This window comes from Ambystoma mexicanum, chromosome 4p (assembly GCF_040938575.1).
Source record: "Ambystoma mexicanum isolate Mex_15411 chromosome 4p, UKY_AmexF1_1, whole genome shotgun sequence".
NCBI classification, from domain to species: Eukaryota; Metazoa; Chordata; class Amphibia; order Caudata; family Ambystomatidae; genus Ambystoma; species Ambystoma mexicanum.
The window spans coordinates 273,854,309-273,869,512 of NC_090927.1; the positions used below are offsets into that span (position 1 = coordinate 273,854,309).

General features: G+C 43.5%; 1 protein-coding gene across 1 annotated transcript in view; it reads right to left on the reverse strand.

The window, feature by feature from the left end:
- The window catches only part of CYP39A1 (cytochrome P450 family 39 subfamily A member 1), a 747,125-nt gene that overhangs the window by 566,278 nt on the left and 165,643 nt on the right, over positions 1-15,204 (reverse strand). The gene's annotated exons all lie outside the window — the stretch shown is intronic.

Consider the following 15,204-nt stretch of genomic DNA (forward strand, 5'->3'; position numbering starts at 1 on the left):
CAGTCAACAGCTGCAATGCGCCGGAGGCCGGGAAGTGACAGAATACGGCCGGGACACCCTATAAGGAATAGTAACAGGGTAATGATCAGACCAAACAGTCATGAATCATCTAGAAGGTCATAAAAAAGTTTTCTCTACGAGCTATATCTAAACTATCCGCCGAGGGGATAGAAGCAGATATTCAATGTAAATAGGAGCGCAAGCCTAGTATCTCGCTATGAGATATATGAAGTTCAATGCATCACGCCAAATGTAGAGAGGCGGGTGCAAATAAAGTACATGCGCAGGTGCGCCGTCCAAAAGGAGTCTAAAGACTTACCAAGGCTGCAGACGAACACCGAGTAAGCCGACCGCTGAAATCGCAGCGGCTCAACTGCGGTAGGCATTTGTTGTAGTCCCGGTAACCACGCGCATGCGAAAAAAGCCGACTCGAAGAGGACAAAAGAAAAAATCCACAGAGAAAGAAGGGGACGAAGAAACCCTGATAGTCAATATTTCATCATACCATCTCTCGAAGATGGAGACACAAGTTCTGAAGAAAGGTTTATCCTTTGTTCCAAGGAATAACAGTACCTTTTTGAGGGAAAAGATTGATTTCTTTAAACTAATGCGCAAATTGAAGCTTAAAGTATTCTTCAACTCCCTGGAAGAAGACAACATCGAAAAGGAACCACATGAATTCCTAGAGCTTATTCCTAAAAGTACTTTCAATCCTCCAATACATAACCATATACTATCCACTTTTGAGAAGACCGTACTTGAAGACTTCAAGAAGATACGATTTAAAACTGATGCTCAAGGAAACTTCACTAAAATCGAACGCCAGACATTGAAAAATCTATTAGACAATCAAACTATCATCTTCAAACCAGCAGACAAGGGAGGAGCCCTAGTCCTGATGGACAAACAGGATTACCTTGATGAGATTGAAGGCCAATTAAGAGACGAGGAAACTTACCTTGAGGTCCCTATGAACCCAACAGAAACAGTGCGAGCTCTGATTGAAAAAGTCCTGGATGAGGCCGAAGAGAATGACGTAATCTCTGAGAAAACACGCCAGTTTCTCGACAATAAACATCCCATCATGCCTGTGATGTATATCTTACCTAAAATCCATAAGAGACTGTTAAAACCTCCAGGCCGCCCCATTATAGCAGCTACTAACAGCATCCTTGAACCTTTGGCACAATATCTGGACAAAATACTTCAACCCTTGGTCCAAGAGACGCCGACTTACGTGAAGGACACCATGCACTTCCTGCAACTGTTGAAGAACACGCAGTTTGTGGAAGGGAGAGACATGTTATTTACTATGGATGTTACGTCCTTGTACACAAATATTGCCCATGAAGCTGGCCTAGAGGCTTTAGAATGGCTTATTTTGAGATCGGACAAATGTCAAGGAGACCGGCTGTTCATTCTCTCCCTCTTGAAATTGGTACTTAACAACAATTATTTTAAGTTTCAGGATAGATACTTTATCCAAATCTCAGGCACAAGCATGGGTGCAGCTATGGCACCGTGCTATGCCAATGCATTCATGTACTATCTGGAATACGAACATGTTCTTACATCACCAAGATGGAAGAGACACCTATCACTGTACGTGAGATACATTGATGACGTATTTGGGATATGGACTGGTCCTCAAGACGAATTGGTCAATTTCTTTGATATGATGAATCGGATGAATCCACGCATTAGGTTTACTACAGAGACAAGTACAACAACCATACATTTCCTGGATGTGGAAATTTACATGGCTGGAGCTAAACTGGAGACCAGGATTTACACCAAACCAACCGACAGGAATAGTCTATTACTCGCCACAAGTTTCCATCCTAAACGAACCATTGACAGCGTGCCACTGAGTCAATTTCTACGTTATAGGAGGAACATCTCAGAACCCACTGAATATGAACGTCAGGTGACTACACTGGAAAATAAACTTACAGCAAGAGGATACGACTCTACATTGATCTCAGATGTATCAGGAAAGGTCCATGAGATAAACAGGGACTCTCTACTAGTACCGAAACCAACAAAATCTCGAGAAACACTGGTATATGTTACCACCTACTCGGTCCAGAGCACAAGAATTAAGAAAGCCATTTAAAAAAACTGGCCCATGCTACAATTGGACCCACAATTGCAACATCTCTTCCCTGACCCTCCAACGTTTGCCTATAGAAATAGCAAATCTATACGAAAGACCCTAGTGAAAGCTGAGATCCCAGTTGGGGGTCCGTCTACCCAACACAAAGGTACTACTCCATGCTACAATTGTCAACACTGTGGTAACATCATAAAGGGCAATTACATTACACACCCCCATTCGGGCAAACATTTACAATTAAAACACTCCTGCACCTGTGATGCTCAAAATGTGATATATGCACTGAAATGTCCATGTGGACTCTATTATGTAGGAATGACTACTCGGAAAGCGAAAACAAGATGGACTGAGCATAAGTCTAATATTCGCAACAAGAGTCCCAAATCACCTGTTTCATTGCATTTCACAGAGGCACGCCACACTGGCGCAGTTAAAATGTGTTATTTTAGAACAAGTGACATCAGGTAGCAGGGGGGGAGATGTACAACGGAAATTAGCGCAACGTGAAATCCTATGGATTGATCTTCTAGACTCATTGCACCCCCGGGGGATGAATGTTGAATTTGATTTAATGTGCTTTGTATAAATTAGCCTGAATTGCCATAATGTCCGCCCAGCAGCAAGGGTAACTGGCATATGATTGTTTCATGGACTACAATGCTTCACCCCAAGCTGTAAATAGGGTTGTCCCCATACCATTGTGACCCCGAGCTCATATTTCCATTTTCTCTATCCTTTATTAGGTTTTCGTTCTCAAATATTTAGAGCCTGTGTCCTTAACATCTAGAATGTGTGAGAATACATATTCCCCTCTATGTCCACTCGATTTGTTACCATGGGCTTGTCGATACATTTACTCTATGACTTTGTCACTTGTTGATTAGCAGATCAGGAATGGTGTTTTTCTTTGGAGGGTGTTAAACACATAGCTATATTGACTTGACTCGCCTGTTCAATACCTCCTTTCAGTACAGAGATACGGCCACCTGAGATACCCCCCCATAGAATTGTCATTTATATTGATGCGAGATGGGGGCACCCCGCGAATCCTTCTGGTTTCGCGGTGGTGCCCCCACTCGCATCCCGGAGTAAGCAATGTCTGCTTGAGTGCTTTCCTTTACATATGTAATATAGAGACCCCGCTACATGGGTTACATTAATTCTAAGGAGCTCTCACCTATTCCTCTATGGAGCTCCTCTCTCCGAACAACGGTGACATCTCCTGATGCCCACACCAATATGGCGGATTCCCCGGCTGGCCCAGCGCGCATGCGCGTGGTTACCGGGACTACAACAAATGCCTACCGCAGTTGAGCCGCTGCGCTTACAGCGGTCGGCTCACTCGGTGTTCGTCTGCAGCCTTGGTAAGTCTTTAGACTCCTTTTGGACGGCGCACCTGCGCATGTACTTTATTTGCACCCGCCTCTCTACATTTGGCGTGATGCATTGAACTTCATATATCTCATAGCGAGATACTAGGCTTGCGCTCCTATTTACATTGAATATCTGCTTCTATCCCCTCGGCGGATAGTTTAGATATAGCTCGTAGAGAAAACTTTTTTATGACCTTCTAGATGATTCATGACTGTTTGGTCTGATCATTACCCTGTTACTATTCCTTATAGGGTGTCCCGGCCGTATTCTGTCACTTCCCGGCCTCCGGCGCATTGCAGCTGTTGACTGGGTAAGTGGGTTGTCCTGGCATATCATTGAATATCTGAGTGGGAGCGACTTGCTCTTGTATGTTAGATATTGACTCAAGTCATATTTATGTTTCCCACATAATAGGTCCGAATTGGAACTTTATCAGCCTCAGATTGAGGTTAGTACCCATTACCTCTCTACTTATTTCGGTTCAAAATTACATTAGTTAACCTCACTGATTAGCTTAAATGGTAATATTTATCCTTTTGAATTCCCCGCAGGAAAGGCTTTTAGAACGCATTTAGCAATCACTACCCTACTACATACAGGAACAGTGAAGTCCCCACCCTGAAGATGGATCATTTGATCCGAAACGCGTTGGTTACCTATGTCACCCACTAAAAGGGGCTTCCCTGAACGGAGCTACTTCACAGTACAAAATCCCAAGAGGGAACTTATTGCTGTTTGTCAAGTTTATATTGCTGGTTTGCAATTGGTTAATGAAATGTATACATGTCCCTTTGAACATTTACAGGATGTAAATAGTTATGCTAGGCTTTGGGCTACTTGCTTACTGCTTTTGTTGCTTTTATGTACCTTCACGAACCAGGATATACCCTATTTGTAAATTGGAATAAGAATTCCTGGATGCTTTACCATTGTCTGTGAATAATTCTTTTGTACATTGTTCTTTTGTTTACAAAAAACAGACCTGGAGAAGTTTACTAAAAAGTATTAAAAAGTATTAAAAAGTACCAGATCTGTATATTTGGTTACAAAAGTGATCTTACATGCTCGGTTTACCCTTTATTGATGCTATTTATTTTTCTATTTTGCAATTTGTTAAAGTCAAGACTCAATTAACACTCTTTCCACATGAGAGTATTAATTGATCAACTAAGAGTCAACTTTTAACTCCCGAATGAAGATTCGGTAGGAGTGCATTTGGGCTTTCTGCCTAGCAATAGGTAGTTTAGGTTGTGCAGACATAGAATCAGGATCGGAATAATAGACAGAAATAGGATCTGGCAATGTAGGATGTGCTATCCAGTGGGAAAAATACTCTGCATGTAAATGCCCATTTGTGACAAGGAGTTAATTTATGTAAGAACTGGTGACTTGATTGTCGCGGGTCAATGAGGGGAAACGTTCTGTACAATCTTTCTTTCTTTCGACCACACATGCCCATGCCACACTAGCAAGAAGCGCTAAAAAGCTAACTGCAGATAACCTCCACATCCTTTCTCGCAAGACCCCAACGTCTTAGCTGTTATATTCAATGACACCCTAACTTAGGCAGTAAACTCCGTAGCCCCACTAGAAAGGAAGAAAGAAAAAAAGTTGGTCCATGCAAACTCATGGTTCACAGAAGGGCTCCAAACCTTGCGTGCTAACAAACGCCAGGCTCTCAAAATCTGGCAGGCTAACATCTGTGATGCCTCTAAAGAAAACTTCAAAGCAGCTGCCCTAAAGTATAAAGATGCCATTTTCACTGCCAAATCCGAAGCGTATAATCGATGAATATCCAACGCCAACTCTCAATCCAAAGAACTTTTCACCATCTTTAATGAACTCACAGCTCCTCCTATTCGCACTGACGAGATCGTTAAAGATGAAGCATGGTGCACAAGCATACAAGCTGCTATTCTAAAAAAAATGGACCTCCTACAAAACAAAATTCAAGACCATTATAAAGCCCTGTTGAACCAGATCCAACCTACACAGACCTTGCCTAACCTCAAAACCATCAACTTCCCCAAATTCGCATTTAAAGACATCTCAGAATCTGAAGTTAAAGACATTCTTAAAAATGTTAAACCGTCACAATGCAGGGGCGATGTATGCCCCCCCAAGATCATTAAGGAGTGCGCCGAGCCCCTTGCTCCACTCCTGACTGCCTTAAATCAGGCATCGTCCCTGACAGCCTTAAAGAGGCATGGGTGCGCCCCCCTCTTGAAAAAGCCTATGCTAGAACCTTCTCAGTCTAATAACTACTGGCTCATAACCACCGTCCCGTTTCTTCTCAAAATATTAGACAAGGCCGCTCACAGTCAGATCCAATTATACCTGGAAACCAACTATATACTAGGAAAAAGACTGGATTCCGCAAAGGGCACAGGACCGAAACGCCCTGCTAGACTTAAAAAATCAAATCACTCAAATCTTGGACAAAGGCAAGCCCGCACTCCTCCTCCTCCTAGACGTCTCAGTGGCTTTCAATCTTGTAGACCACAAAACCCTCACCGCACACCTTACGCAAGCAGCGCACATCTCGGACCAAGCAGCCTCCTGGATCACCTCCTTTCTAGAAGGAAGAGCAATGAAAGTCTTCTCAAACACAGCAAATGCAGCTCCCACTATTATTCACTGCGGAGTCCCACAGGGATCCTGTACGGCCCCAACTCTATACAATCTCTTTACTAAGCCCCTTTTTGATAAACTCGATGCATTTGGGATCGCATACACAAACTATGCTGACGATACCCAGGTGCTCGTTCCAGGCACCTATGACCAAGACGCTACAGCGCTATGTCAAATCTATTCGACCATTCAAGCATGGATGGCCACAAAATGTTTATGCCGCAAGGGAGGCAAGACAGAGATTCTTAATCTGGGCCAAAAGACCACACTAGCTAAGCTAGACTGCCTCTATTCCAACTTTAGCATTGACAATTGCATCATCCCAGTCCTATCTTCTGTCAAGACACTAGGGGTTCACATTGATTCCAAACTGTCCATAAAAAAGCAAGTAGGCGCTATTGTCTCTGCCTCCGCCTTAAGTACCAAACTCATTAATGCCATAAAACCCTTCCTAACAAAGGATAACTGTCTCTCAATAGCCGGAGACACCATAGGGGCAAAGCTTGACTACTACAACGCTCTCCTAGCAGGCACCTCTATAAAAAACATAAACAGACTCCAAATCACCCAAAATAACTAATTAAGAGCAGCTTTAAGTATCCCAAGAAGAGACCCCTTCTCACATGCTAGGCAGAAAGTTCACTGGCTCCCAGTCAAAGACCGCATCACCTTTAAAATCCTCACTACCACACACAAATGCACCAACCTTACCGCACCCTCCTACCTTTCAGACACATTATCTACATCTATCTCAGCCTGACCCACCAGAACATGCTGCACCAATCAACTCACTGTTCCGCGCATCAACAGGGCTAAAGAAGGAGGGATAGGCTTCCCATACTTAGCCCAGAAGTTCCGGAATGCACTCCCCACTGCCCTCAGAGCAGAAATTTCTCTCCCTGCCTTTAGTAAAAAACATGAAAACCGCCCTCTTTAACTAACAACTCTCCTATGAACCCTCCTCCCATCACCTTCTTAGCGTCCACCTCACTCTATGTCCTATGTATACTGTCTTATGCAAAATGTGAAATAAGTATTACTGATTGTACATGTAACTAAGCTCTGTTCACTCACTGTAACAAGCGCAACGATGCCCTTGGGCTGTTGTGCGCTTTACAAATACGAATAAATAAATAAATAAATGATTGTGTAAACGAAAAGCTTTCTATTTTCCATTGTTGAACGATATAACTTTACTGGCGTGGTCGCGTGTCTCCAATTAAGAGGGAGAGCGCTGTTCTAAATCACTCGGTAAGGTAACACTGACTTTTACGCATTGTTACACTGACTATCTGACTATTACATCAAAGAAATGTCACATATGGATAATTGTGGTTCCCGACCAGAGTCTTTTTTTTTTGTGCATTAGCCACAAAAGGACTTATTACACATATTTCATACATACAAGTTCTCATTACTAAAAAAACATGAACCACAACAGAAAAAGGGAAAAAAAAGATACATTTCCATATCACGAAATAGACACATTGGGCCTCATTACAAGGTTGGAGGTAGCCTTGCCGGTTTTACCGGCAAGGATACCTCCATACCGGCAAGAAAATCCGGAACCCGCGAATGGGCCATTACCGGGGTATTCCGGTGCCGGTAGATCCCCATTCCCATTTGAGCCCCATAGTGCTCAAAGGGAATGGGGATGCCTGTACAGGCTTGCTGTGCTCGCGGTGGCCTTTCATTCTGCCAGGCCAGGAGTGGCGGAATGAAAGGCACCCGCGAGCACAACCCGGAGTTTGCCGGTCTGGTAACAATGGTACCGGCAAGCATACCGGTACCGTTGTTACCGGATCGGTAACCTCGTAATGAGGCCCATGTCTAAAACATATGACAATAACACTAAGGAACAATAAATGATATTCTCACTGAACAAACACGACATTAATTGATTCCATCTAACAAATAATCACCAATGTCAAACATAAAAATCCAAACATCACGTATTTAAGAATCATAAAGAAATGTTTATGAAATTTAGTTCATTTAAGAAATTTAACAAGGCAATGGATAATGGGATTTATTTACCAGAAGACATCCTGTGCCAAAAGGCAGGAGTGAAAAGCCAAGATGGATCATGGACAAAGTGTGCAAAGTATTTTACTCGCTGCACAAGGGTTGCAGAACAAGATATGAGTAAATGATATGAGTCTTGTATGAAACCTTCACCACAAAGGGTACATTCGGAGGCTGACGGGTCAAGTTTCCGCCAAATGCATGACATTTCATTAGTTTTGAGCAGGGTTGAAAGCGTAACAATTCTGCCCGCCAAGAGGGATTAGGAAAACGCCTAACATATGGAAGCACGTACTGACTCGATTTTTCACACGGAGTGTAGATTTTAGTGTGTTTCAAACTGCTAATCGAAGCTCTGGTCTTAATCCAGTCTGCGCTCAACAGAGCACACTTGACCTTGTCGGAATTAGTTTCCATGGCCCTCACTACAAGTCAGGCGTTAAGGGGTTAACGGCGCCGTAAAGAGCGTCAGCGCCGTTAAACCCTTAACGCCTGATTCACACTTTAACGCCTGCTTTTTGCAGGCGTTAAAGTCCAAGGCGCTAAGCGACCTTGGTGCTAATTACGGCACCGTAATTTACGGTGCCGTAATTAGCGCCTTCCCCATCCCCATTATGCCCTATGGGGCAAAAATGGGAATGGGGAAGGGCAAATGGTGAATGGGGAATTACCACCCCACTCACCTTGGAATGGGGCGGTAATTCCGCCATCCACCATGGCGGAATCCGGCATGGGCCATGGTGCTAATAGCACCATGGTCCACCGCCTGACTTGTAATGAGGGCCCATGTGTGACCATTACAATCACAATTCCGAAGAACTGATTCAACATCAGTAGATAAAGATGACAAATAGGAATTCTGATGTGTAGAAAGATCAGTATTGATGTCTACATATAGTGACTGATCTTGAGGTATGAGAATAAGTTGGTAAAGAGCAAGAACCTTCCAGTGATAGTATGACTGTAAAGGATGAAGACCTAACTCATACCTTAATTTTGCAATGTGGTGAGACGATGGTAAAGATAAACAGTGCTTCCATATACAGCCTTCAAGCTGACCAGAGTCAAAGTATCACTCCCTATGAATGAAAGGGAACACAAGTCCTTACAATTCACATCAGAGAGTGGTTGCGTGTACTTAAATCTGTTTCTCTCATGAAACCTGAACCTTCTTACATCCAGAACAAGTATTCTGTAATTGTAGAAGTTGCAGGAGTAAAGAGAATAACAAGTAGTACCCAGGCCAATAGGTGAACCATTTCTACAGTGAAACCAGCCCTATTAAAATCTAACCACCTATATTTTGAAGTTGTTGAAGTTGTTAAAGGTCCAGTATCCTCTCATACAAGGGTGACAAGGTTATGCAAAGCTGGAAGAGCAACAATACAGCTTTGGGGTAGCTGCTGGAACCAAGAATGTGTGCATAAAGCTGGGGAAGGGAGCTGGGTGCTTTTAAGGAGATGAAATTAACTATCTCTAGTGCGGAGACTGTTAAAGCTGAGAGAGAAGCAGTCTGGGAGCAAAGGAAGATTATATTGGTGGCAGTAAAACAGACAGAAAAAGCAAATAGGCTGCCCTTTTCTTATAACATAGGAAAGAAGAGTGCCTTGTCTACTTGTGGAGGTCGAAGAGTCTTGTCTTTAAGTTTACTAACAATCATAAAGTATCAAGCTGAAGCAGAGTTAACAGAACTGTGGCTGTCTATAATATTATCAGAGATTGTTGTATTGAAGGTGGTTGAAGCAGAAGCACATTGTGGATCGAAGGAGCTTTCCTGCACAGTGACAGTAGTAGAAGGGGGGTGTCTAGAGGAAAGCAACACCCTAAGAAGAAGCATTCTTACAAGTTATACTAAAGACACTGCAGAGGTTACAAACATATGGACAGTTGTTGAAGTAGAAGTGTTACTTTTGTCTGTGAACTTTATCAAGTCCATCCTGGAATGAGAATATCCAGGATTACCATTGGTGCTGTTTTCTTTGCTGGAAATGGACGGGGAACCTTTCAACAGACGGATAAAGATCTGTTACCAGTAGATTTTTATTTGGGTGAATTTTTGTTTCTTTTTGAACTCTCAAGATCTGGTTTAAGACTTTGCTTTTCTTTGTGAACACTTGGAGAGATTGACTTCAGACATTCCTGGGAAAGGAATCTACCCAGGACAGATGAAGGTTGTTCAAAGTCACTGGTTATTTGGTAATTGTTTATTTGTGTTGTTTACAATTAACTTTGAATGTGCTGTTGTTTAGTGTGAGGGGCAGTTCTGTGTATGCTAGGAGGATTTCCCTTAGAACCTAGCCTAGGTAGGGAACTCCCTGGTAGAGTAGGTAGAGTTAGGTTTTTTCTTTGCACCTTTGTTATCAATAAAATGTCTAACACTGAGAAAAACACAAGCAGTTGTCTGCCTTGCATTACTGACCCCTCACACTAACGAGCACACACCTCAAGTGTGCTGCTTGCTAGGACCTGCCAGCCACAGGTGCTGCTTATCCACCACCCAGCCCTGTCCTTCAAGGTTGAAGATGAAACAATGGGCAGACATTCTGGGAAGCACAGTCTTTTGATTTAAAGCAGCATACTGGCTGTCAAAAACCTGGAATGGATCCGGAAGGGCAGTGACATGGAAAATAAGGATTTAGCGCTCCCAGATCACCACAGCATTGTCTCATAAGGTTTGAAAGGAATGTCCAATAGGGAATACAACCCACATCATGCCCCCAAGTGGCAGGAAAGAGAGCAAAGGGAGAAAATTGTGACACGATGGGCACACTCAAAGAGAATCAACACTCTTAATGTTCCCAAGTGGGACAATGCAGGGGCGATATGGCACACGATTTGAGCCTCCTGTAGATCCCCAGAACTATACTGGGTGGACTGTAATGCTGAAGGGGATTGTTGCTTTATGGAGTGCAATCCACAGGAGTATGCTGCTTGAGGAGGAGAACTTAATGTAATGGGGTGTGCAAAATATGGCTGCCAAAGGGAGAGTATAATTTATTTGGCAGAAATACTGCAATGGTCAATAAATCAACCAGAGGGGGAAGTGTAATGATGCAGTTATTGACCAGAGAACATGTCAAAGCCCCGCACCCCTACGTATCTCAGAAGAGACTAAAATATAATGTGAGGATGAGCACATTTGACACCAAGCTTTAAACACTCCTGGAAATGCAGCTGCCATAAAAAAGAGTTAGCTGTGCGACTCTAGTAGAGGACAGATAGGGCCTAGCACGCAGCCTTAGCATGCACAAGTAGTGTGCTTTAAATAAAATAGATTAGGTGACAGGTACGAGCCTACACAGTTGAGGGATTCACTACATATGTAGATAAGAAGTCAGTGCAGGTAAATAAGGATGCTGCGTACCCATAGGGAGGGACATCAATGTATGGAAGATATACATCAGGACCCGGTAGATAGAGAAGTAAATGTGTCAGTTTAAAAGTAAATGTGTCAGCTTAAAAGTAAATGTGACACAGCCATTGCCATTTTTTAACATTGCAAATAAACAGCAGGACACAGGCTCTGGAAATCGAGGTGGGCTTCAAATATCAGATGCCTGCAGAGCTGCACGGTAGCTAGTGGAAAGGACGTCAAGACTAAGAAAACCTGAAAGAGGTTTTGTATGCAGGATCAGTGGGAGCATGAGATAGCGATTCCCAGGCCAGCGAGTGCTCGGCCATTACATTTAATTAGCTACAATAGAAATATACAGGTGCAAGTTATGCATATGCCAGGAAATCCATGGACGTAAAGCGAAAGAGCGCCAGAAGTGGCTGGTCGAGTCAAATGTATGCACCTAGAATTAGCTAAAATACAAATAAATATAGGAAAATTGTACCCATAACAGATGTGACCTAAAACGGTAGTCATTTTTAATGTGCCAAGGCTAGATAAGGTATATGCCGTTCCAAACAATGGATGCCGGCACAGAGAGGCTTCCAAGGACAAAGTCTTAGAACTCGACAGACCTCATAGCGTTGGCATAATAAGGACTGCTCTTTAATTGGATTAACAGTGGACCATTTATTTCTGTACCCTGTGAGACAGGCATGGCATCAAGAGATGACACAGACAACAGATGTAACAGTTTTGAAAACCTTTATTAAAATGTCAGGATGGAGGTAACGCCAAAAAGTGACCTATAGCTATGGTGGGGCTTGCCCTACCTAACGAAACTAAGGAACGTCTATGTCCAGAAGTCCAAAACAAAAGTCTGTCTGTATCAAAACCTATTGCCCTCAGGTCTAATACCCAAATGTACTGTAGGGTTATTCTAACTTATAGTGTTCAAATTAAAGTCTGGAGCAATCTCTGGTTCTCCTCCCCAAGTTCGGGATACAGTTCCAAAAACAAGGTTCTCAAAAGGAGCTCTGGGCTCTTTCCCCAAGCTGCAGTCACTGGCTCACCAAAACAAAATGGCCCAATAGTTTGGGGTTCCCTTCGCCTAGTTTCAAGCCTGGATTCAAAGCACAATGTTCCCAAGGTAATGTTCTCAAGAAGCTCAAGATTCCCTTCCTCAAGCTTAAAGCCCTGGATCATAACATAATGTTCCAACAAAGGCCCAGGGTTCTTCCCCCAAGTCGCAAGTGTTGGTTCACAACAAAACAAAGTTCAAATTATAGTATTCTCAAAAAGCTTAGGTCTTCCTTTCCCAAGCTTATAGTCTTTCTTCACCAACAATATCACAAGGTTCACTAGAAGCTTAGGTTTCTCTTTTCCCCAAGCTTGTTGCGCTAATTCAAAACCAGTATTCAGCTCTTTCTGTTTTCTAGGTTGCTTGTACAGTTCCTTTTATTTGTTGGGGCTTCCTAGTCTAGGCACAGTTGACAAACCGCACAGTCCACCTACTACCAGTCACGCAGCCAGTTGCCCTTATCCAAGCACTTTATCCTTATAACTTAGGATTGCTGGAATATTCACACTTGGTAGGTTCAAAATGCATCTTAAACTTTCAATTCAGCCTTTTGGTTACACTTCGTTGCTCCCCTTTGCTGCTCACTTTCAGAAAACTCTATCTCAGGCTTTCACTAGCTCGCATTGTCCAGTTCCGTATTTTGCTCACACGTCATTGCTCCCCTCAGCTACTTTTGCTTTGAAATCTTGTATTCCATCATTCAGGTTTCATCAGAGGCTTTCGAGAAAGTGCTGCCTGCATGCAACCACTCTAATACAATGCTGCTTCACTAACTTTCAGGAGCTCACCAGTTTTATCTCATTTATTGACACTCACTGGTCGCGCATCAGTTCTTTCTCTGCTTTGCCCGTAGACAACCCCAGACTGCTGCCTCCAGTCAGGGAACGAGCATCTCTCGGCCACAGTGTAGGGACCACTTGCTTGCGCAGCTCCCTTCTCTCGCTCTTCGCGGCTCCTTGGAGACAACGCTCCCTTGCCATGCATTGACCCTATACTATACTGTGTACTTCTCCAGAGTCTCAGCATTCTGTCCTTCTCTGGATTTCGCATGGGTTGTACTTGCCTTTCTGCTCCTCTTCCCTGCAAGCTTCCAGCTGTCTCCAGGCTTCTCATTCTTCCCAGGCTTCCCTGTGATGTTCGTGGACTCCACCTTTTATACACCTATCTTTAACAAACTGCAGGTGTAAGGTTCCAGGCTCAATTGCCTGCCACAATTAGTCCAATTAACAGGGCATGCCTGGCCTTCAGCTCCATAGCCTTCAGGCTACTTCGTCTTCGTCTCAGTACTGTAGTGGTGTCTCTTATAGGTAATCTTCATTACTCGTGGGTTTAGATTCTTTTTCTCAGTACTTGGTCTAACTTCAAGGGGAGAAGTAAGATATGGGCAACAATATCCTACAAAGACTGAGGGAGGGTAAGGTAAATCACTGTCAGGAAATGGGGGTACCATAGCTCACCCTCTGGCACCCTCTCCCCAATCCCCAAGGACACCTGGCCCAGGTGATCCTCCCTCGCTAGTCCACCCCCAGGCTTGGGATCCAAAGGCGATGGTCCTTCCCTGGCCACCTCAACAGAAGATCCCTGGGGAGTGGAAGTGAGAGTACCTTCTGGTTTCTCACAACCCCCATCATGTCTCTCCTTATTTCCTTCCACCTTGTCAGTGCCCAAGGTTGGCCGTGTGACATGCCAACCAATGATCATCCATGCTTACCCCACGCCTGGTAGTTTAGCGCCAACCAATAGAGTTTTAAAGCAATGATGCATTATGCTTCTTATCTGTAGTAAGTTGCCCCTTGGACGAGTTAACAGAATGGGACACTGCCAATAATAATTGTTGTACCTATCTATATATATAAAACGCTTAGGTATCTTTTCATAGTCAGCTGATGCAATTTATCAGTGTTAGGTTGCCCTTTGCTGTCCAAATGGCAAAGTGCACCCACTTCAACAACAGTTATCATTTTAACAAACAGAATGAGCACGGTTGTACGCGGTAACCTTCACCTTCCACTATCACGAACATTTGGAATAATTTCAAGTTACTTCTTTCCACCCCCACTTCTTTTCACACAGGGCACGGCGGTTTCAGTGTCAATGAACAGTTCATTACCAGCTCAACGTTTCAGTCTCTAAAGAGCGAAACGCTGTAGGACGAATGCCTCCTCACGAGCTAAAACTGAAAGTAGGTGCTGTAATTATGTTACTACGCTGTAGGACGAATGCCTCCTCATTACCTAGAATTGAAAGTAGGTGCTGTAATTATGCTACTATGCATCTAGCGCGATAAAGTCCCTTGACTACCATCAAGCTCAAGAAAGAATGTATCTCAAAGTACTTTGTTTTACCAATGAAGGAGTGGGCTATAAGGGCTAAAATTCTACCATGTAGCATGCCTAAAACCCTATACTACCTGACTGAGAGAACTAAGATCATAAACAGCTGACCTCGTGCAAACATTTAAACTCAAAAGACAAACCTTTGAAAGCAAACCAAATACCCAGACAGGCACAGAACTTTGCAACAGACTTCCTGTAAACTAGAATCGGGGATGACATCACCTCAAATTCTGGAAAGCCCTATACACTCTCTTCCAACATGCTTTCCTCAAGTCAGTTCATGAGGCGCATACCACCTGTATACTCT